This window comes from Bombina bombina, chromosome 7 (genome assembly GCF_027579735.1).
Source record: "Bombina bombina isolate aBomBom1 chromosome 7, aBomBom1.pri, whole genome shotgun sequence".
NCBI lineage: Eukaryota > Metazoa > Chordata > Amphibia > Anura > Bombinatoridae > Bombina > Bombina bombina.
The window spans coordinates 267,927,502-267,952,041 of record NC_069505.1 but is presented as its reverse complement, the minus strand read 5'-3'; the positions used below and the strand labels follow the sequence as shown (position 1 = coordinate 267,952,041).

Genomic DNA, 24,540 nt, shown 5'->3' with positions numbered 1-24,540 from the left:
GGTTATGCAAAACTGGGGATTGGGTAATACAAGGGATTATCTACATTTTTAAACAACAAAAATTCTGGTGTTTACTGTCCCTTTAACAAAAAAACCTAACCGCCTGCCCGCACGAAGTATTAACAAACCGCCCGCCCACCTGCACGAAGTATTAAGAAAAACAGCCCACACAAACGCACTATGTACCTCTCAACCGCCATCTCCCCACCTCAATAACGAAATAAAATGTATTCACCCCTAATCCGCCATTCACTCACATCGCAATCTAACTAATAAAGTGATTAACCCCTAATCCACCATTCACCCACAACGCAAATAACCTAATTACAATATTAACCCCTAAACCGCCAACCCCCACCACAATAACGAAATAAAATGTATTAACCCCTAATCCGCCATTCACTCACATCCCAATCTAACTAATAAAGGGATTAACCCATAATCCGCCATTCATCCACAACGCAAATAACTTAATTACAATATTAACCCCTAAACCGCCAATCCCCCACAACACCAACTACCTAACTACACTATTAACCCCTAAACCACCAACCCCCCACAGCGCCAACTACCTAATTACACTATTAACCCCTAAACCGCCAACCCCCCACAAGAATTAATCTAATCACTTAGCCCCCTAACCTAACACCCCTACATTAACCCTAATAACATAAAATAAAAAAAGACTATCTTCTTAATAAATTACTTAAAAAGTACCAAAATAAAAAAATCATGAATTAAAATAAAAAGCATAACATTACATCACTAGCTGGTGATTGGTGGCTGCACACATTTGTCTCTTGTGATTGGCTAATTAGATGTGTTCAGCTAGCTGCCAGTAGTGCAATGCTGTTTCTTCATCAAAAGATAACAAGATAATGAAGCAAATTTGATAATAAAAGTAAATTTTAAAGTTGTTTAAAATTGTATGTCATCATACAAATCATTAATTTATTTTTTAGAGTTTTCTGTTACTTTAAATAAATCGTCAGTTGCCAAACGAATCCACCTGGGGCGAGATTACATGTGCGGCATTGCCCGCACAAAGTAGTAACAAAAACACCTAACCACCCACACGAAGTATTAACAAACCACCCGCCCGCACAAAGTATTAACAAACACACCTAACCACCAGCATGAAGTATTAACAAACCGCCAGCCCGAATGAAGTATTAACAAAAACACCTAACCACCAGCATGAAGTATTAACAAACTGGCCACCCGCACAAAGTATTAACAAAAAAACCTAACCGCCCGCACAAAGTATTAAACCACCCGCCCGAATGAAGTATTAACAAACCACCTGCCCGCACAAAATATTAACAAAAACACCTAACCACCAGCATGAAGTATTAACAAACTGGCCGCCCGCACGAAGTATTAACAAAAACACCTAACCGCCCGCACAAAGTATTAAACCACCCGCCAGGAGGAAGTATTAAAGGGACAGTAAAGTAAAAAAACTTTCATGATTTGAATAGGGCATGTAATTTTAAACAACTTTCCAATTTACTTTTATTACCTATTTTGCTTTGTTCTCTTGGTATTCTTAGTTGACAGCTAAATTTAGGAGGTTCATATGCTAATTTCTTAGTCCTTGAAGGCCACCTCTAATCTGTAAGCAGTTTGACAGTTTTTCACCACTAGAGGGCGTTAGTTCATGTGTTTCACATAGATAACATTGAGCTTAGGCACGTGAAGCTCCTAGGAGTCAGCACGGATTGTCTAAAAATGCAAGTCTGTCAAAAGAACTGAATTAAGGGGGCAGTTTGCAGAGGTTTAGACACAAGGTAATCACAAAGGTAAAAAGTATATTATTATAACTATTATTATAACTGTGTTGGTTATGCAAAACTGGGGATTGGGTAATACAAGGGATTATCTACATTTTTAAACAACAAAAATTCTGGTGTTTACTGTCCCTTTAACAAAAAAACCTAACCGCCTGCCCGCACAAAGTATTAACAAACCGCCCGCCCACCTGCACGAAGTATTAAGAAAAACAGCCCACACAAACGCAATATGTACCTCTCAACCGCCATCTCCCCACCTCAATAACGAAATAAAATGTATTCACCCCTAATCCGCCATTCACTCACATCGCAATCTAACTAATAAAGTGATTAACCCCTAATCCACCATTCACCCACAACGCAAATAACCTAATTACAATATTAACCCCTAAACCGCCAACCCCCACCACAATAACGAAATAAAATGTATTAACCCCTAATCCGCCATTCACTCACATCCCAATCTAACTAATAAAGGGATTAACCCATAATCCGCCATTCATCCACAACGCAAATAACTTAATTACAATATTAACCCCTAAACCGCCAATCCCCCACAACACCAACTACCTAACTACACTATTAACCCCTAAACCACCAACCCCCCACAGCGCCAACTACCTAATTACACTATTAACCCCTAAATCGTCATTCAACCACAACACAAATATCCTAATTACAATATTAAGCCCTAAACTGCCAACCCCACCACAATAACTAAATAAAATGTATTAACCCCTAATCCGCCATTCACTCACATTGCAATCTAACTAATAAAGGGATTAACCCATAATCCGCCATTCATCTACAACGCAAATAACCTAATTACATTATTAACCCCTAAACCACCAACCCCCCACAACGCCAACTACCTAATTACACTATTAACCCCTAAACCACCAACCCCTCACAGCGCCAATTACCTAATTACACTATTAACCCCTAAACTGCCAAACCCCCACAATGCTAAGAATTAATCTAATCACTTAACCCCCTAACCTAACACCCCCTAAATTAACCCCGATGACATAAAATAAAAAAAGACTGTCTTCTTAATAAATTACTTAAAAATTAGCTAAATAAAAAAATCATAAATTAAAATAAAAAAACCTAACATTACGTTAAAACAAATTAAACTAAGATTAAATTAAAATAAAAAAAATCTAATATTACAAAAATAAAAAAATCTAAAATTACAGAAAAAAATAAACAAAATTATCCAAAATAAAATTTTGTAAACCCACCAAACCCCCCAAATTAAAAATAAAAACTAACACTAAAAAAAGGGGCATTTGTATAGGCATTGCCCTTAAAAGGACAATCAGCTCCTTTGCTGCCCATTAAAATAAAAAATATGTATCTAAAAAAAACACCCCAAAAAAAAAAAAAACACCCCAAAAAAAAAAAAAAGTCTAACCCCGAAATTGGTACTCACATTTCCTGAAGTCCAGCGATTAAGGTCTACATCCTACCGGCTCCATCTTCATTCATCGCAGGACCATCTTCTATCTTCTTCCTGGAGGTGCGGAGATCCGGTCCTCAGTGGAGGTGGTTCTCAGCTGTGTGGAGGCTCCTCTTCATGCAATCTCCGCCGCACACTGAAGATTGAATGCAGGGTACCCCTTTTATATTTGGGGTACCTTGCATTCCTATTGGCTGAAATTTTCAACATTTGCTTTTTTTTGCAGTTTGGGGTAATACCCCTTGAACAACTTCTTGTGTATGTTTGTCTTGTCTCCCTCACTCTGACTAATTAGGGAAAGATCCCTGTGTAGCATGTTGCTAGAGTATTTATTTATTTATTTATTTATTTATAAAATATTTTACCAGGAAGGATACATTGAGATTTCTCTCGTTTTCAAGTATGTCCTGGGACCACAAAACATTGCATTGATACAATAGGGTACAATAAAATACAAAAACAATAATAATACACAATATATGCAAACATTTAACATAGAACTGGTAGGAAATATATAATCAACCATGACAGGTGCATTCTGATTTGAGATATGTAGAGAGGGATCTCTTAAAGGATTTTAGGCTTGGGGAAGTTTTTAAAGTGTGAGGGAGGTCATTCCATAATTGTGGTGCTCTGTAGGAAAACGAGGATCGAGCTGCTTTCTTTTTGTATTGAGGCAAGCTAAATAATGTACTGGTACTGGATCGGAGGTTATAGGAGGTGGGAATAGCAGGGGAGAGCATTCTGCTCAGGTAGGGTGGGAGCTTCCCAGAAAGGCTCTTAAGTATAGTTCTGAAGCTTGCAGGATACACTTCAGACTTTTTTGGGGGGAGTGAAAAACCAACATATTCAAGGCTAAATTATAAGAAAAGTGAGAAAAATAATGAAAGTACACAGCAAAGTTTTTAACTATGAATAATTAAAGGGACAGAGTTCTGTAAAATTGTTTTCCCTTAATGTGTTTCAAATGACTGCAGAGTATAAAACATATGAGAAAATGCTTCTTTTGGGTTATTTTTGTACATGAAATAGCTAGTTTTGAACCTGCAGTGAAATCAGATCTCCTTATTTCATCATTTTCTGTACACACACATTTCTTTATATTATCCCTGTCAGTAAACCAAAGCCCGATACTTAGAAAGAACAATTGAAAATTAAAATGTTAATACTTATCTCACTTACTTCCAACTGGGAGTGTTGTTTCTTCTGCTGGCTATGTTTACTCAGATTTTCTGTAGCTAATACTGAAGTATAGAAACTTTTAGCATAGGTATGGATACCATAGACAACATAAAATATTTCAAATGTAGACACAAATGTAAAGGAGAGTACACTGTCCCTTTAAGTATGTTATGGGGGGCGTGTGGTAGTCAAAATTAACCCTTCTTTGTTCTAACTTAGCTCCTTTCCATAAGAGCAGGAGTGTGTGCCTTATGTATAATACAGCAGAGGAGTAAATAGAAATCACTTGGCCCCAGGGAAAACTCTGTGACAGGGCCCCCTCATTTGAACAGTACCCCTTCCAAAGCATAACTATATATAATATATATATATACACACACAGAGATCTATATATTTCCACTGGTGTACTGTACTCTATCTGAATAATAAAAGTTTATTTAACTTCATTTCCCTTTTAAAGGATCATTAAATGTAAAATATGTCTGTCATGAACGAGCACTAATTCAGCATGTCAACAAATATGTTTTGCTTTAAAACGTTTAAGTTAAAGCAGTTTAGTTTGATTGTGAAACAAGTGTACAACTATGTGCCAGAAGCTCACTGGCTGACAAGGACAGCTGCCACAGCTCTATTGGTGGATTGCATACCTTGCAGCTGCCACAGCTCTATTGGTGGATTTCATACCTTGCAGCTGCCACAGCTCTATTGGTGGACTGCATACCTTGTAGCTGCCACAGCTCTATTGGTGGATTGCATACCTTGCAGCTGCCACAGCTCTATTGGTGGATTGCATACCTTGCAGCTGCCACAGCTCAATTGGTGGATTGCATACCTTGCTGCTGCCACAGCTCTATTGGTGGATTGCATACCCTGCTGCTGCCACAGCTCTATTGGTGGATTGCACAACTTGCAGCTGCCACAGCTCTATTGGTGGATTGCATACCTTGCAGCTGCCACAGCTCTATTGGTGGATTGCACAACTTGCAGCGGCCACAGCTCTATTGGTGGATTGCATAGCTTGCTGCTGCCACAGTTCTATTGGTGGATGTCATACCTTGCAGCTGCCACAGCTCTATTGGTGGATTGCATACCTTGCAGCTGCCACAGCTCTATTTGTGGATTGCGTAACTTGCAGCTGCCACAGCTCTATTGGTGGATTGCATACCTTGCAACTGCCACAGCTCTATTGTGGATTGCATACCTTGCAGCTGCCACAGCTCTATTGGCGGATTGCATACCTTGCAGCTGCCACAGCTCTATTGGTGGATTGCGTATCATGCACCTGCAATAGCTCTATTGGTGGATTGCATACCTTGCAGCTGCCACAGCTCTATTTGTGGTTTGCATACCTTGCTTCTGCCACAGCTCTGTTGGTGGATTTCATACCTTGCAGCTGCCACAGCTCTATTGGTGGATTGCATACCTTGCAACTGCCACAGCTCTATTGGGGATTGCATAACTTGTACCTGCAACAGCTCTATTGGTGGATTGCATACCTTGCTGTTGCCACAGCTCTATTGGTGGATTGCATACCTTGCTGTTGCCACAGCTCTATTGGTGGATTGCATACCTTGCTGTTGCCACAGCTCTATTGGTGGATTGCATAACTTGCTGCTGCCACTGCTCTATTGGTGGATTACATACCTTGCTGCTGCCACAGTTCTATTGGTGGATTTCATACCTTGCAGCTGCCACAGCTCTATTGGTGGATTGCATACCTTGCAGCTGCCACAGCTCTATTGGTGGATTGCGTAACTTGCACCTGCAACAGCTCTATTGGTAGATTGCATACCTTGCAGCTGCCACAGCTTCATTGGTGGATTGCATACCTTGCAACTGCCACAGCTCTATTGGTGGATTGCATACCTTGCAGCTGCCACAGCTCTATTGGTGGATTGCATACCTTGCAACTGCCACAGCTCTATTGGTGGATTGCATACCTTGCTGCTGCCACAGCTCTATTTGTGGTTTGCATACCTTGCAGCTGCCACAGCTCTATTGGTGGATTGCATACCTTGCAACTGCCACAGCTCTATTGGTGGATTGCATACCTTGCAGCTGCCACAGCTCTATTGGTGGATTGCATACCTTGCAGCTGCCACAGCTCTATTGGTGGATTGCGTAACTTGCAGCTGCCACAGCTCTATTGGTGGTTTGCATACCTTGCTGCTGCCACAGCTCTATTGGTGGATTTCATACCTTGCAGCTGCCACAGCTCTATTGGTGGATTGCATACCTTGCAACTGCCACAGCTCTATTGGTGGATTGCGTAACTTGCTGCTGCCACAGCTCTATTTGTGGTTTGCATGCCTTGCTGCTGCCACAGCTCTATTGGTGGATTTCATACCTTGCAGCTGCCACAGCTCTATTGGTGGATTGCATACCTTGCAACTGCCCCAGCTCTATTGGTGGATTGTATACCTTGCAGCTGCCACAGCTCTATTGGTGGATTGCATACCTTGCTGCTGCCACAGCTCTACTGGTGGATTGCATACCTTGCAGCTGCCACAGCTCTATTGGTGGATTGCATACCTTGCAACTGCCACAGCTCTATTGGTGGATTGCGCAACTTGCTGCTACCACAGCTCTATTTGTGGTTTGCATACCTTGCTGCTGCCACAGCTCTATTGGTGGATTTCATACCTTGCAGCTGCCACAGCTCTATTGGTGGATTGCATAACTTGCACCTGCCACAGCTCTATTGGTGGATTGCATACCTTGCAACTGCCACAGATCTATTGGTGGATTGCATATCTTGCTGCTGCCACAGCTCTACTGGTGGATTGCATACCTTGCAGCTGCCACAGCTCTATTGGTAGATTGCATACCTTGCAGCTGCCACAGCTCTATTGGTGGATTGCATACCTTGCAGCTGAAACAGCTCTATTGGTGGATTGCAAACCTTGCAGCTTCCACAACTCTATTGGTGGATTGCAAACCTTGCAGCTGCCACAACTCTATTGGTAGATTGCATACCTTGCAGCTGCCACAGCTCTATTGGTGGATTGCATGCCATGCTGCCACAGCTCTATTGGTGGATTGCATGCCATGCTGCCACAGCCCTATTGGTGGATTGCATACCTTGTAGCTGCCACAGTTCTATTTGTGGATTGCATACCTTGCTGCTGCCACAGCTCTATTGGTGGTTTGCATACCTTGCTGCTACTACAGCTCTACTGGTGGATTGCATATCTTGCAACTGTTCCACATCCTGCAGGATTGTCACAGGCTGGGAATTACCATTCTTTCCTCCAGAAGCTCTTCAGTGTCACAGTTTTAAGGGACTGACCAAGCTCCGTCTAGACACCTACAGAATGCTGGTACAGGCCAACAGCGCTTCTAGATCCCTCAGATCTCCTCCATAACCTTGTCCCTTCCCTTAAATGACAATAAAGTTAACCTCTTAAATCCCTTAGGACATTTCCTACCATCCTAATAGCGTTGGGCTTTAGCACTCTTCCATGGAATATCCTATGTTATTTGGCGTACTGCAGCCTCCTGCTTTAAGTAAAAGGATAATCACACTGTGTTGCGATGTTGAACACTTGCCCTGGGCATTAAGGGGTTAAAGGAGTTATTTGTCAACAGTTTAATACACTCCAGCAGGAAAATTGGATCACTCTGAACACATTAAGGGCTAGATTACAAGTGGAGCACTAAATTATCTTCCGTGCAAATGGCAAATTTCCTAGTTTGTGGGTGCGAGATAACTAATCAGCCATTACAAGTGGCAGTAGCAATTAGTGCTCAGAAAATTAACCAGAGATTAGATCTCTGGTTAATTTTCTAATAGTGCCCCAAATTAACTAAAAATAGAGGGAATTATAGTTTTTTATTTAAAAAAAAAAGCAGCATTTTTTAAAATAAAAAACAACTGCACTAAGCAGTTTTGGGCTTTAAAGTTGGTGGGTGTGGGGTGTTAGAACAAAAAAGCCACTAAAAAGTGCCTTTACATTGCAGTCTATGGGAACTGTGTGTTGCCTGTAAATTTATATTTATATTCTTATATACATATATATTTATGTGTTAATATGTGTATATACACATATTAACAAATAAATATATATGTATTTATTCATATACATATAGCCCATCACTGCGCTACTTACCCCCTTCACTGCTCTTAGGTTCTGATGACCATTGGAGCCTATAGAAGCGTGCTCTCATGAGTGCAATCGTTCGCATTGTGCTTAAAGGGACACTGTAACCAAAATTTTTCTTTCGTGATTCAGATTGAGCATGAAATTTTAAGCAACTTTCTAATTTACTCCTATTATCAAATTGTCTTCATTCTCTTGGTATCTTTATTTGAAATGCAAGAATGTAAGTTTAGATGCCGGCCCATTTTTGGTGAACAACCTGGGTTGTCCTTGCTGATTGGTGGATAAATTCATCCACCAATAAAAAAGTGCTGTCCAGAGTACTTAAACAAAAACAAAAAGCTTAGATGCCTTCTTTTTCAAATAATGATAGCAAGAGAACGAAGAAAAATTGATAATAGGAGTAAATTAGAAAGTTGCTTAAAATTGCATGCTCTTTCTGAATTACAAAAGAAAAAATTTGGGTTCAGTGTCCCTTTAACTTGTAATACCAGTGCACATTAGCTTGGGGTGGTATTACTCAGTGGAGCGCTAATATTGCTTGCCAGCAATCAATATTTAGCGCTCCCCTTGTAATCTAGCCCAAAATGAGAGAAATGTTATAGTACAATGTCTCTTTAAGGTCATAAACATTCTTGGGTGGCTGAACCTTTAAAGTATCTGGTGGATGAACTATAAGCAATGGTTTGCCTTCTGCTTTTTTATTGGGGGAGGAGTAAAAGGAAAAGATAATTGATGTTTTGTCCAGGATGGTGAAAAAAGGACCAGATGCTTGACAGCCCTGAACCTTTTGTCCTTTTATCTGTTAAAGATAAAGTACACAATCTGGCCTCATTTACAAAGGCATCAAGACTCTTGCGGAGAGTGCTGCAAATGATTTTATAGAGAGGAAGATAATTGACTCTTGTGAATTAGATCAGGCTTCTAATGTATTGTTAGGCAGTCACTTTAAAGCAGCAGTTCCGCTTAGCAAGATGTATTAGAGCGAAAGCATTTCCATCAACATCTTTTCACAACAAAGTCTAACATTTGTTTAATAGGGAAAATTCTGTAGTTTCAGAATCAAAGTTCCATATTTGCATTAAAAGCAAAATAAGTGTAAAGACTTTACTTATGACTTTGCTTGAATAAAATCTTGGTGCAAATATTAAAAGCAATATTTAATAATATCACAGTTTCAGAGTTCATGGGATAAAACTGCAAATAACCGATTCTCTGGCAAAAAAGCAAAGCGGGTCCTAGAGATGATTAGGTGTACTGTTGTAATCCCCATAATGCCCTACTAGGGGCTAGACTACAAGTGGCACTGTACTTAGCGCTTTTGCTTGAGTGTAAACTTTGCTAGAAGTAAGCTTTTTGCGTGCGTTGAGTAGTGTGCATATTACATGCTAAGAATAAAAGTTTGTGCACGTGCGAAACACAACATGCGCTAACCAAAGGACTTAGAGGCAATTCCTCTCTCAACAAGGAACATAGCAACCCCAGACGATCGTTTCGTCCTTCATTGGGCCTCATCAGTGAGGTGTAGTCCTGTTCCTCTAGGCATAGACTCACAATACAAATAACATCTTTCTGTATGTGAAGAACATTGAAATGTGAAATAATAACTCCTGTTGGGTTAGCGTGTCAGTGAATAGTGTTAGGTTTTTTTCTTCTCTTCTTTCCATTCTTCTCTGCTTGTGCAATGCCGCTCCCTGCAGATTGGCTGCTAGCAGCGGGTGTCAATCAACCCGATTATATGCGATCGGGTGGATTGATGTCCGCCGCCTCAAAGGACACGTACGAGTTAAGGAGCAGCAGTCTTAAGACCACAGCTTTTTAACTCCTGTTTCCGGCGAGCCTAAAGGCTCGCTCGGAAACAGTTACATTCAGGGCCATTCAGCCCTTTTTATATCGGCCCCTATACCTTTTTACAGAAAAAATCTATCCTGTAGCATATCAGTCTGACCCTGCCCAACTGCACCTCACTGACGAGGCCCAAAGGAGGCCCGAAACGTATCTCTGGGGTTTGTTGTTTTCTCTTATTTAGAGATGAAATGCCTGGTATTTCGGGGCTGGACTGTCATTAGGCAGGATCAGACTGGTATGCTATAGGATATTTTTTCTTTGTGAAAGGCATAGTGTGCAAAAAGAGACTGCACCCTGAGCGGCACTGGCGTTGTGAACAAGCACAGAAGTGTTACTAGCTTTTGTTCTGTCTCAGTTGAATATGTCTCTCTATTTTCACTAATATTTTCCAGATGTTCCATTTTATCTGCTGGAGTGTATTTGATTTTTGGCAAGCAGCTTGTTTACCTTTATTTTGGTATTTGAAATAGCTGTGTTTGCCCGTAGAAACCACCACCTTTCCTGAAAATGCAATTAAGAAATATAGAGAAGCTAAATAATCAGGAGACAATAGCCTTACTTAAAGGGATATACAACTACAAAAAACTTTTAAATGCAAAATTTACTTTGTACTTTGGTGTCCTTTGTTGAAAAGGTGTAGGAACGTGCATGTGACGAGCAATATATGGCAGCAGTATTATAACTGTTATACATTTGCAAGAACACTAGGTGGCACCAGTATCTCCTGTCATGCACTGCCTTAGAAATGTGCACGCTACTTATCTAGATATCTCTTCACCAAAGAATACCATGATAAAGAAGTACATTTGATAATAAAAGGAAACTGATGTGTTTTTTTTATTTTTAATTGTATGCTCTCTCTGAATCACAAAATAAAAATGTTGGGTTTTATATCCCTTTAATCTGAAAGTAAGGTGCAGGTGAGAGAGATTTTTTTAAATCTGAAATAGCTGGGTGTGCTCAGAAATAATTATCATTTCAATACCCAACTGTGTTGAGACATAGATAATAGTAGCAGGTCTGCTCTATCTGTAGGCTCTGCCCATTATTATGGGAATGTGCTTAAGAAGAACAAAATCAGCTATTTGAAATACAAAAGTAAACATGAAAGAAGAATTTCCTATACATTTAATACTCTGCAGTAGTAACAAGTCATTTGGAACACATTAAAGGGAAACAGATTTTATAGTATTGTTTTACTTTAAAATTGCATGCTCTATCTGAATCACAAAAGAAAAAAATTTGGGTTCAGTGTTCCTTTAAAATTGCATGCTTTATCTGAATCATGAAAGAAAAAATTTGGGTTCAGTGTCCCTTTAAAATTGCATGCTTTATCTGAATCATGAAAGAAAAAATTTGGGTTCAGTGTCCCTTTAAGGCTACTAAAATATTCGCCTGTGGCCACGATGTAATTGGGAGTTGGTCATCACTGTTTTATATGTAAGATGCCTGAAAAAGTACAGTAAAATCTATTTTTTTTTTTTTTTATTTAAATTGAAACTAATAAGTAGTATCAGTTCTTGCTACATACAGTATATCTATTGTGAAGAGCAATAGCAGGAATTGCAAATCAGCAACTGAACATTAGCTTTTGCTCCACATTATTAGACACAAAACTTATGTCAGCATGTTTAGAAATTATTGCTTTTCATATTCCTAATAGATAATGTCGATTAAAATGTCCCTTTTAAAATAATAAAAAGATTTTTTTTGTAATCACAATACAAAAGCCATTTAGTGCTTGGTGTGCTTTTATTTACTGTTACTTTTTTGTGCCAGAAGTCCCAGCCTAGAATCAAGAGGTTTACAGCATGCCTAAATGTATAGTCATATGGAATAACTTGGTTAAAGGGATACTAAACCCAATTTCTTTCATGTAATTAGCAAGAGTCCATGAGCTAGTGACGTATGGGATATACATTCCTACCAGGAGGGGCAAAGTTTCCCAAACCTCAAAATGCCTATAAATACACCCCTCACCACACCCACAAATCAGTTTTACAAACTTTGCCTCCTATGGAGGTGGTGAAGTAAGTTTGTGCTAGATTCTACGTTGATATGCGCTCCGCAGCAGGTTGGAGCCCGGTTTTCCTCTCAGCGTGCAGTGAATGTCAGAGGGATGTGAGGAGAGTATTGCCTATTTGAATGCAGTGATCTCCTTCTACGGGGTCTATTTCATAGGTTCTCTGTTATCGGTCGTAGAGATTCATCTCTTACCTCCCTTTTCAGATCAACGATATACTCTTATATATACCATTTCCTCTACTGATTCTCGTTTCAGTACTGGTTTGGCTAGTGTCCTGGGGTAAGTAAGTCTTATTTTCTGTGACACTCTAAGCTATGGTTGGGCACTTTTATATAAAGTTCTAAATATATGTATTCAAACATTTATTTGCCTTGACTCAGGATGTTCAACGTTCCTTATTTCAGACAGTCAGTTTCATATTTGGGATAATGCATATGAATAAATCATTTTTTTCTTACCTTAAAAATTTGACTTTTCCCTGTGGGCTGTTAGGCTCGCGGGGGCTGAAAATGCTTCATTTTATTGTGTCATTCTTGGCGCTGACTTTTTTGGCGCAAATTTTTTTTTCTGTTTCCGGCGTCATACGTGTCGCCGGAAGTTGCATCATTTTTGACGTTCTTTTGCGCCAAAAGTGTCAGCGTTCCGGATGTGGCGTCATTTTTGGCGCCAAAAGCATTTAGGCGCCAAATAATGTGGGCGTCTTTTTTTGGCGCTTAAAAAATATGGGCGTCACTATTGTCTCCACATTATTTAAGTCTCATTATTTTGTGCTTCTGGTTGCTAGAAGCTTATTCACTGGCATTTTTTCCCATTCCTGAAACTGTCATTTAAGGAATTTGATCAATTTTGCTTTATATGTTGTTTTTTCTATTACATATTGCAAGATGTCCCACGTTGAAGCTGAGTCAGAAGATACTTCTGGAAAATCGTTGCCTGGTGCTGGAGCTACCAAAGCTAAGTGTATCTGCTGTAAACTTTTGGTATCTGTTCCTCCAGCTGTTGTTTGTACTGTTTGTCATGACAAACTTGCTAATGCAGATAATATTTCCTTTACTACTGTTACATTACCTGTTGCTGTTCCGTCAACATCTAATATTCAGAGTGTTCCTGATAACATAAGAGATTTTGTTTCTAAATCCATTAAGAAGGCTATGTCTGTTATTCCTCCTTCTAGTAAACGTAAAAAGTCTTTTAAAACTTCTCATTTTTCAGATGAATTTTTAAATGAACATCATCATTCTGATACTGATATTGGTTCTTCTGATTCAGAGGATTCTGTCTCAGAGGTTGATGCTGATAAATCTTCATATTTATTTAAAATGGAATTTATTCGTTCTTTACTTAAAGAAGTCCTAATTGCATTAGAAATTGAGGATTCTAGTCCTCTTGATACTAAATCTAAACGTTTAGATAAGGTTTTTAAATCTCCTGTAGTTATTCCAGAAGTATTTCCTGTCCCTGGTGCTATTTCTGAAGTAATTTCCAGGTAATGGAATAATTTGGGTAATTCTTTTACTCCTTCTAAACGTTTTAAGCAATTATATCCTGTGCCATCTGACAGATTAGAATTTTGGGACAAAATCCCTAAGGTTGATGGGGCTGTCTCTACTCTTGCTAAGCGTACTACTATTCCTACGGCAGATGGTACTTCCTTTAAGGATCCTTTAGATAAGAAAATTGAATCCTTTCTAAAAAAAGCTTACTTGTGTTCAGGTAATCTTCTTAGACCTGCTATATCTTTAGCGGATGTTGCTGCAGCTTCAACTTTTTGGTTAGAAGCTTTAGCGCAACAAGTAACAGATCATAATTCTCATAGCATTATTATTCTTCTACAACATGCTAATAATTTTATTTGTGATGCCATCTTTGATATCATTAGAGTTGATGTCAGGTATATGTCTCTAGCTATCTTAGCTAGAAGAGCTTTATGGCTTAAAACTTGGAATGCTGATATGTCTTCTAAGTCTACTCTGCTTTCCCTTTCTTTCCAGGGTAATAAATTATTTGGTTCTCGGTTGGATTCTATTATCTCAACTGTTACTGGAGGGAAAGGAACTTTTTTACCACAGGATAAAAAAATCTAAAGGTAAATTTAGGTCTAATAATCGTTTTCGTTCCTTTCGTCACAACAAGGAACAAAAGCCTGATCCTTCATCCTCAGGAGCGGTATCAGTTTGGAAACCATCTCCAGTCTGGAATAAATCCAAGCCTTTTAGAAAACCAAAGCCAGCTCCCAAGTCCACATGAAGGTGCGGCCCTCATTCCAGCTCAGCTGGTAGGGGGCAGATTACGTTTTTTCAAAGAAATTTGGTTCAATTCTGTTCACAATCTCTGGATTCAGAACATTGTTTCAGAAGGGTACAGAATTGGCTTCAAGATAAGGCCTCCTGCAAAGAGATTTTTTCTTTCCCGTGTCCCAGTAAACCTAGCGAAGGCTCAAGCATTTCTGAAATGTGTTTCAGATCTAGAGTTGGCTGGAGTAATTATGCCAGTTCCAGTTCTGGAACAGGGGCTGGGGTTTTTATTCAAATCTCTTCATTGTACCAAAGAAGGAGAATTCCTTAAGACCAGTTCTGGATCTAAAAATATTGAATCGTTATGTAAGGATACCAACATTCAAGATGGTAACTATAAGGACTATCCTGCCTTTTGTTCAGCAAGAGCATTATATGTCCACAATAGATTTACAGGATGCATATCTGCATATTCCGATTCATCCAGATCACTTTCAGTTTCTGAGATTCTCTTTCCTAGACAAGCATTACCAGTTTGTGGCTCTACCGTTTGGCCTAGCTACAGCTCCAAGAATTTTTACAAAGGTTCTCAGTGCCCTTCTGTCTGTAATCAGAGAACAGGGTATTGTGGTATTTCCTTATTTGGACGATATCTTGGTACTTGCTCAGTCTTCACATTTAGCAGAATCTCATACGAATCGACTTGTGTTGTTTCTTCAAGATCATGGTTGGAGGATCAATTTACCAAAAAGTTCATTGATTCCTCAGACAAGGGTAACCTTTTTAGGTTTCCAGATAGATTCAGTGTCCATGACTCTGTCACTAACGGACAAGAGACGTCTAAAATTGATATCAGCTTGTCGAAACCTTCAGTCACAATCATTCCCTTCGGTAGCTTTATGCATGGAAATTCTAGGTCTTATGACTGCAGCATCGGACGCGATCCCCTTTGCTCGTTTTCACATGCGACCTCTTCAGCTCTGTATGCTGAACCAGTGGTGCAGGGATTACACAAAGATATCTCAATTAATATCTTTAACACCGATTGTACGACACACTCTCAGATCACCATCGTTTAGTTCAGGGGGCTTCTTTTGTTCTTCCCACCTGGACTGTAATTTCAACAGATGCAAGTCTGACAGGTTAAGGAGCTGTTTGGGGGTCTCTGACAGCACAAGGGGTTTGGGAATCTCAGGAGGTGAGATTACCGATCAATATTTTGGAACTCCGTGCAATTTTCAGAGCTCTTCAGTCATGGCCTCTTCTAAAGAGAGAATCGTTCATTTGTTTTCAGACAGACAATGTCACAACTGTGGCATACATCAATCATCAAGGAGGGACTCACAGTCCTCTGGCTATGAAGGAAGTATCTCGAATTCTGGTATGGGCGGAATCCAGCTCCTGTCTAGTTTCTGCGGTTCATATCCCAGGTATAGACAATTGGGAAGCGGATTATCTCAGCAGCCAAACGTTACATCCGGGCGAATGGTCTCTTCACCCAGAGGTATTTCTTCAGATTGTTCAAATGTGGGGACTTCCAGAAATAGATCTGATGGCCTCTCATCTAAACAAGAAACTTCCCAGGTATCTGTCCAGATCCAGGGATCCTCAAGCGGAAGCAGTGGATGCATTGTCACTTCCTTGGAAGTATCATCCTGCCTATATCTTTCCGCCTCTAGTTCTTCTTCCAAGAGTAATCTCCAAGATTCTGAAGGAATGCTCGTTTGTTCTGCTGGTAACTCCAGCATGGCCTCACAGGTTTTGGTATGTGGATCTTGTCCGGATGGCCTCTTGCCAACCGTGGACTCTTCCGTTAAGACCAGACCTTTTGTCGCAAGGTCCTTTTTTCCATCAGGATCTCAAATCCTTAAATTTAAAGGTATGGAGATTGAACGCTTGATTCTTAGTCAAAGAGGTTTCTCTGACTCTGTGATTAATACTATGTTACAGGCTCGTAAATCTATATCTAGGGAGATATATTATAGAGTCTGGAAGACTTATATTTCTTGGTGTCTTTCTCATCATTTTTCCTGGCATTCTTTTAGAATTCCGAGAATTTTACAGTCTCTTCAGGATGGTTTGGATAAAGGTTTGTCTGCAAGTTCCTTGAAAGGACAAATCTCTGCTCTTTCTGTTCTTTTTCACAGAAAGATTGCTAATCTTCCTGATATTCATTGTTTTGCACAAGCTTTGGTTCGTATATATAAAACCTGTCATTAAGTCAATTTCTCCTCCTTGGAGTTTGAATTTGGTTCTGGGGGCTCTTCAAGCTCCTCCGTTTGAACCTATGCATTCATTGGACATCAAATTACTTTCTTGGAAAGTTTTGTTCCTTTTGGCCATCTCTTCTGCCAGACGAGTTTCTGAATTATCTGCTCTTTCTTGTGAGTCTCCTTTTCTGATTTTTCATCAGGATAAGGCGGTGTTGCGAACTTCTTTTAAATTTTTACCTAAGGTTGTGAATTCTAACAACATTAGTAGAGAAATTGTGGTTCCTTCATTGTGTCCTAATCCTAAGAATTCTAAGGAGAGATCATTGCATTCTTTGGATGTAGTTAGAGCTTTGATATATTATGTTGAAGCTACTAAGAATTTCCGAAAGACTTCTAGTCTATTTGTTATCTTTTCCGGTTCTAGGAAAGGTCAGAAGGCCTCTGCCATTTCTTTGGCATCTTGGTTGAAATCTTTAATTCATCATGCTTATGTCGAGTCGGGTAAAACTCCGCCTCAAAGGATTACAGCTCATTCTACTAGGTCAGTTTCTACTTCCTGGGCGTTTAGGAATGATGCTTCGGTTGATTAGATTTGCAAAGCAGCAACTTGGTCTTCTTTGCATACTTTTACTAAATTCTACCATTTTGATGTGTTTTCTTCTTCTGAAGCTGTTTTTGGTAGAAAAGTACTTCAGGCAGCTGTTTCAGTTTGAATCTTCTGCTTATAATTTCAATTTTTTCATTTATTCTTTATTTTGGGTGTGGATTATTTTTCAGCGGAATTGGCTGTCTTTATTTTATCCCTCCCTCTCTAGTGACTCTTGCGTGGAAAGATCCACATCTTGGGTAGTCATTATCCCATACGTCACTAGCTCATGGACTCTTGCTAATTACATGAAAGAAAACATAATTTATGTAAGAACTTACCTGATAAATTCATTTCTTTCATATTAGCAAGAGTCCATGAGGCCCACCCTTTTTTGTGGTGGTTATGATTTTTTTGTATAAAGCCCAATTATTCCAATTCCTTATTTTTTATGCTTTCGCACTTTTTTCTTATCACCCCACTTCTTGGCTATTCGTTAAACTGATTTGTGGGTGTGGTGAGGGGTGTATTTATAGGCATTTTGAGGTTTGGGAAACTTTGCCCCTCCTGGTAGGAATGTATATCCCATACGTCACTAGCTCATGGACTCTTGCTAATATGAAAGAAATGAATTTATCAGGTAAGTTCTTACATAAATTATGTTTTTTTTCTTTAATGATTCAGATAGAGGGGCCAAATTATCAAGCTCCAAATCGAGCTTGATGCCCCTGTTTCTGCGCAAGCCTTCAGGCTCGCCGGAAACAGCAGTTATGAAGCAGCGGTCTTAAGACTGCTGCTCTATAACTGGTCAGCCACCACTCAGAGGCTGCAGTCTGCAATCCGCACGATCTTATATGATCGGGCTGATTGACACCCCCCTATGATTGGCCGCAAATCTTCAGAGGGCGGCATTGCGCAAGCAGTTCTGGTGAACTGCTTGTGCAATGTTAAATTCCGACAATGTATGCTGTCGGCATTCAGCGATGTCTGTCAGCGTATCATGTCGGACATATATTGATAAATTGGCCCCACTGTATGCAATTTTAAGCAAACTTTCTAATTTACTCATCTTATCAATTTTTCTTCATTCTCTGGGTATCTTTATTTGAAAAGCAGGAATGAAAGCTTAGGAGCCGGCCCATTTTAGGGTCTGCACCTGGGTAGCACTTGCTTATTTACAAAATGGGTATTAAAGTGGATATGCCGGAATAAGGTACATCCAAAACTTCCTGGTCTTTTGGATGTACCTTATTTCGGCACATCCACTTTTCTTAAATACCCATTTTGTATATTTTGTTTCCAAGTTGCACCTCATCTATAAGATTCAGTATAGAATATTGTACATTATAGTTGAGCTAGCTCTTTGTCCACTTTTTAGCACTTGCTTTTTGGTGGCTAAATGTAGCCACCAATCCGCGAACTCTATCCAGGGTGCTGAACCAAAAATGGGCCTGCTCCTAAGCTTTTATTCCTGCAAATAAAGATACCAAGAGAATAAAGAAATATTGATAATAGGACTAAGATAGAAAGTTGATTAAAATTGCTGCTCTATCTGAATCATGAATGAAAAAAGTTGGGTTTAGTGTCCCTTTAAGCTCCACTAAAAAGTTATTTTGTAAAATATATTAAAGGGACAGTCAAGTCCAAAAAAAAAACTTTCATGATTTAAATAGGGCATGCAATTTTAAACAACTTCCCAATTTACTTTTATCACCAAATTTGCTTTGTTCTCTTGGTATTCTTAATTGAAAGCTAAAACTAGGAGGTTTATATACTAATTTCTTAGACCTTGAAGACTGCCTCTAATCTGAATACATTTTAACCACTAGAGGGCATTAGTTCACATGTTTCATATAGATAACATTGAGCTAATCAGCCTGCATTTCCCCTACAAGGTGCAACATTACAGTGAATTCTCCTTTCCTTGAAGCTGTGGACTCTCCCCGTTTCTCTCTGGCTCACCTACCCCACATCGTGACGTCACGCTTCCCTGGATCAGTCGCACACACGCCGACACGCTGTAGGGATCCACACGGCGACTCAACCTCCATGATAGTGTGAACACACAGACATCTTCGAGAGAGGATCTAATGCAGGATACTGAAGGTGGGTCCCCAGAATCAGCGGTTGTCAGTAGCGTGCACACCAGAGGTTTTCCTATCACACGGATCTTAATTGGGGTTTGAGAGGAGCTTCAAGGCACCTTTAGTAAGGGGTTTATGTGAGTTTGTATTACTTAACCAAAGTGATGTGTCAACAGGTGCTGCATTAACTGTGTTGTGATAACATTGAGCTAATGCACGTAAAGTGACCTAGGACTGAGCACTGATTGGCTAAACTGCATGTCTGTCAAAAGAACTGAAATAAGGGGGCAGTCAGCAGAAGCTTAGATACAAGATAATTACAGAGGTAAAAAATATATTAATATAACTGTGTTGGTTGTGCAAAACTGGGGAATGGGTAATAAAGGCATTATCTTTCTTTTTAAACAACAAAAATTCTGGTGTTGACTGTCCCTTTAAATGATAAAATATACTTCCAATGACACATTCAAAATGTGCTATCAATTTTTAAAAAATTCAACAAAGCCAAGCATAGGGTAAAAAAATTAGCAATTAGTATGTAACATTAATAAAAAACTATTGGCTAGATTACGAGTTTTGCGTTATGAGTGAAAAAGCAGCGTTATGGCTCTTTTTCACTACCGCTGGTATTACGAGTCTTGCAGGTTTAGCTGCACTGCACACTTTTTTGGTTGTAACGCAATGTAACTACAGCAGCTTTCAAAAAGTCCTTTTTCAATGGGACTTCCACAGCGCCGGTATTACGAGTCTGCCTGGGAGGCCAATACCCTATACCGTCAAGATCCGTACAGTGAAATGAAAGTCAGTAGTTATGGGTTTCACGCTACAAAGCCGTAACATAAAACTCATAACTAAAGGGCTAAAAAGTACACTAACACCCATAAACTACCTATTAACCCCTAAACCGAGGCCCTCCCACATCGCAAACACTAAAATTAAATTATTAACCCCTAATCTGCCGCTCCTGAGATCGCCGCCACTAGAATAAACATATTAACCCCTAAACTGCTGCCCCAGACACCGCCGACACCTACATTATACTTATTAACCCCTAATCTGCCACCCCCAATGTCGCCGCCACCTACATCACACTTATTAACCCCTAATCTGCTGTCCCTAACATCACCGCCACTATACTAAAGTTATTAACCCCTAACCCTAAGTCTAACCCTAACACCCACTAACTTTAATGTAAAATAAATCTAAATAAAACCTACTATTATAAACTTAATTCCTATTTAAAACAAAATACTTACCTATAAAATAAACCCTAAGCTAGCTACAATATAACTAAGCGTTACAACGTATCTATCTTAGGTTTTATTTTTATTTCACAGCTAAGTTTGTATTTATTTTAACTAGGTAGAATAGTTAGTAAATAGTTATTAACTATTTACTAACTACCTAGCTAAAATAAATACAAATGTACCTGTAAAATAAAACCTAACCTGTCTAACACTAACACCTAACCTTACACTACAATTAAATAAATTACATTAATTAAATACAATTAGCTAAATTACAGAAAAAAACAAACACTAAATTACGCAAAATAAAAAAGAAATGATCAAATATTTAAACTAATTACACCTAATCTAATAGCCCTATGAAAATAAAAAAGCCCCCCCAAAATAAAAAAACCCCTATCCTTCAATAAACTACCAATGGCCCTTAAAAGGGCCTTTTGCGGGGCATTGCCCCAAAGAAATCAGCTCTTTTACCTGTAAAAAAAAATACAAACAGCCCCCCAACAGTAAAACCCACCACCCACACAACCAAACCCCCTAAATAAAATCCTAACTAAAAAAACCTAAGCTCCCCATTGCCCTGAAAAGGGCATTTGTATGGGCATTGCCCTTAAAAGGGCATTTAGCTCTTTTTCCGTCCAAACCCTAAGCTAAAAATAAAACCCACCCAATAAAAAAAACCTTAAAAAACCTAACACTAACCCCTGAAGATCCACTTACAGTTTTTGAAGATCGGACATCCATCCTCAACGAAGCAGGAAGAAGTCTTCATCCAAGCGGCAAGAAGTGGTCCTCAAGACGGGCAGAAGTCTTCATCCAGACGGCATCCTTTATCTTCATCCATCTGGAGCAGAGCAGCTCCATCTTCAAGACATCCGGCGCGGAGCATCCTCTTCTGACGACCGCTCTTCTTGAATGAAGGTTCCTTTAAGTGACGTCATCCAAGATGGCGTCCCTTGAATTCCATTTGGCTGATAGAATTTTATTGGCTGATTAGTATATATATATATATATATATATATATATATATATATATATATATATAGTGTTCTCCCCAGGACCTTTTTAGTGCTGATTTTACTGACCACCCAGTTAAAATTTTAACTAATATTAATCTAAAATTAGTCAGTATTAGAAATGTTACATTTTTATTGCACAAATTATCATTAAAGACAAATATCTATCTATATTTTCTATCTATCTATCTATCTATTTATCTATAAAGGAAATACTGTAAATTATGCAAGAATAACACTTTTTTAATTCACAATAGTATGCAAAATAAATCCTCACTAGAATCAAGGAACACACATATATCAAATGGATCACATCAGCAGATATAACCAGTTTTGTAAATGAGCGTTTTTGTTGAGATTTCTGCCTGAACATGCTCTTCCCAAGATAAAACAGTTGCTTCTTCTAACTGATCGATCCTTTATAACACTAATGTAAAACACTCAGAAAAAGTCCTGTTCAAGAACTGCCAATCATTTGGGCACTGACAAGAAGAAGTGTGCCATTCACTTATTTGACTGTATATACTTAAACCTCTCTAATTGACCATGTTATGACATATTGACACAGACATTAAAAGGACATGAAAAACTTTATAAATAAATGCTTAGAATATATTAGAAAGTAAAGAGACATTATAATCTCACACAGAACAACCATAGCTAGTGTCAGGAGCGAAACTACAGGGGGTGCAGAGGTTGCAATTGCGACTGGGCCCCCAAGGGTGGGGGCCAGCTTAAAAAAAAAAAATGTTTTAAATAAAAAACGTTGACCTGCCACTGACTGCACTGATATCATGTGAGTGTGACATGATGCTTCACTAGTGTCTCTGACTACAGGGGTTAGTCTTGCTGTTTTACCCATTGGTGTTTATGTGTGTGTGTGTATGCATGTATGTGACTGTGTGTGTATTTATGCATGAGTGTGTGTGTGTATGCATGTATGTGACTGTGTGTGTATTTATGCATGTGTGTGTGTATGCATGTATGTGACTTTGTGTGTATTTATGCATGTGTGTGTGTGTGTGTGTATGCATGTATGTGACTGTGTGTGTATTTATGCATGTGTGTGTGTGTGTATGCATGTATGTGACTGTGTGTGTATTTATGCATGTGTGTGTGTGTGTATGCATGTATGTGACTTTGTGTGTATTTATGCATGTGTGTGTGTGTGTGTATGCATGTATGTGACTGTGTGTGTATTTATGCATGTGTGTGTGTGTGTGTGTGTATGCATGTATGTGACTGTGTGTGTATTTATGCATGTGTGTGTGTGTGTATGCATGTATGTGACTTTGTGTGTATTTATGCATGTGTGTGTGTGTGTGTATGCATGTATGTGACTGTGTGTGTATTTATGCATGTGTATGCATGTATGTGACTGTGTGTGTATTTATGCATGTGTATGCATGTATGTGACTGTGTGTGTATTTATTCATGTATGTGTGTGTGTGTGTGTATGTGTGTATATATGTTTGTGACTGTGTGTGTATTTATGCATGTATGTGTGTGCGTATGTTTGTGGAACCAGCAAATTACAGACCTTGTTACTACAGCATGGGGGGAGGGGGTAAACAGTGTCACTATACAGTACCACTATATACAGTATGGGGGGCTGGACCATGTCACAGACTACTGTGGTCCCTTTTTAAAGTACTGGGGTGGGTAGGGTCAGTAGAATCAAAATAATGGAAAACAGCACACCAATTTACCTCTTTCAGTGGGGCACGGAGTAACAGACTTGCCAAGTCTCACCAAAGTCCATAAATTTCAAGAAGACTAAGAGCCTAATGCTGGCTTGAAACGTTGTATATTAATGGGACCCATGACAAAAGAATAAAGGTCTTTTAAAAGAAATTGGTGGCTGGAGTTTCTTGAAATTTATGGACTTTGGTGAGACGTGGGTAGGGTCAGGCCAGCCATCTCACCGGCAGATTACAGACTGTGTCACTGACTCTCTATATACAGTACTGCTGGATTAAACAGTGATACTATATACAGTAATAGGGGGTCAGACCATCTCACAGACTGTGGGCACAGGGTACCTCCTTTTGCAGACATGTAATCTGATGCACATTTTTTTCTGTGTTAAATGTTAAAAAAAAAAAAAGATATGTATCAAATTCACCTTTTTTTTGGGGGGGGGGGCCCTTCTTAGATTCTTGCACCTGGGCCCTGTGGTTTCTAGTTACGCCTCTGGCTAGTGTTGTAGTCCATAAAGCTCCAGCACTGCAATATCAAATCAAGTTTATTTCTTATTTCCAGCTTTCATTGAGTCATCATCCTTTGTTAGGTATTGGCACCAGCATGTAGTATTTCTGTTCACATCTGTATACACAGTGAGGTCCATAGAGGGACTGGCAATGTCACAATGCTAGTGGCTTCATCCATGATGTTATTGTTGCTTCTGCATATGTGCATAGGGTGCTCAGACGTGATTTTCATACTTAAAGGGATATGAAACCCAATTTTTTTCTTTAATGATTCAGATAGAGCATGCAATTTTAAGCAAAAATTTCTAATGTACTCATATTTCCATTGTACATAGTAAAACAACTTTACAATAGACTTTCATTTTTTATTCTGCCCCTATATAATGTAATGCTGAAAATTGTGGGTTCACCAATACTGAGATCTAAAAGAGCACTCTGCAGACTTCACAAGACTAACCCTGACTCATATCTGTCCTTAAAAGGACAATACACTCAAAGTTAAACTCTCATAATTCAGAAATAACAGAGATACTCAGGTT

General features: G+C 39.2%; 1 protein-coding gene across 1 annotated transcript in view; it reads left to right on the top strand.

Moving 5' to 3' along the window:
* CACNA2D3 (calcium voltage-gated channel auxiliary subunit alpha2delta 3) overlaps positions 1 to 24,540 on the top strand; it is a 1,718,630-nt gene that overhangs the window by 15,396 nt on the left and 1,678,694 nt on the right. Inside the window, 1 exon segment of the mRNA XM_053720740.1 lies at positions 19,340 to 19,550. The gene's annotated coding sequence lies outside the window, so the exon portion shown is untranslated.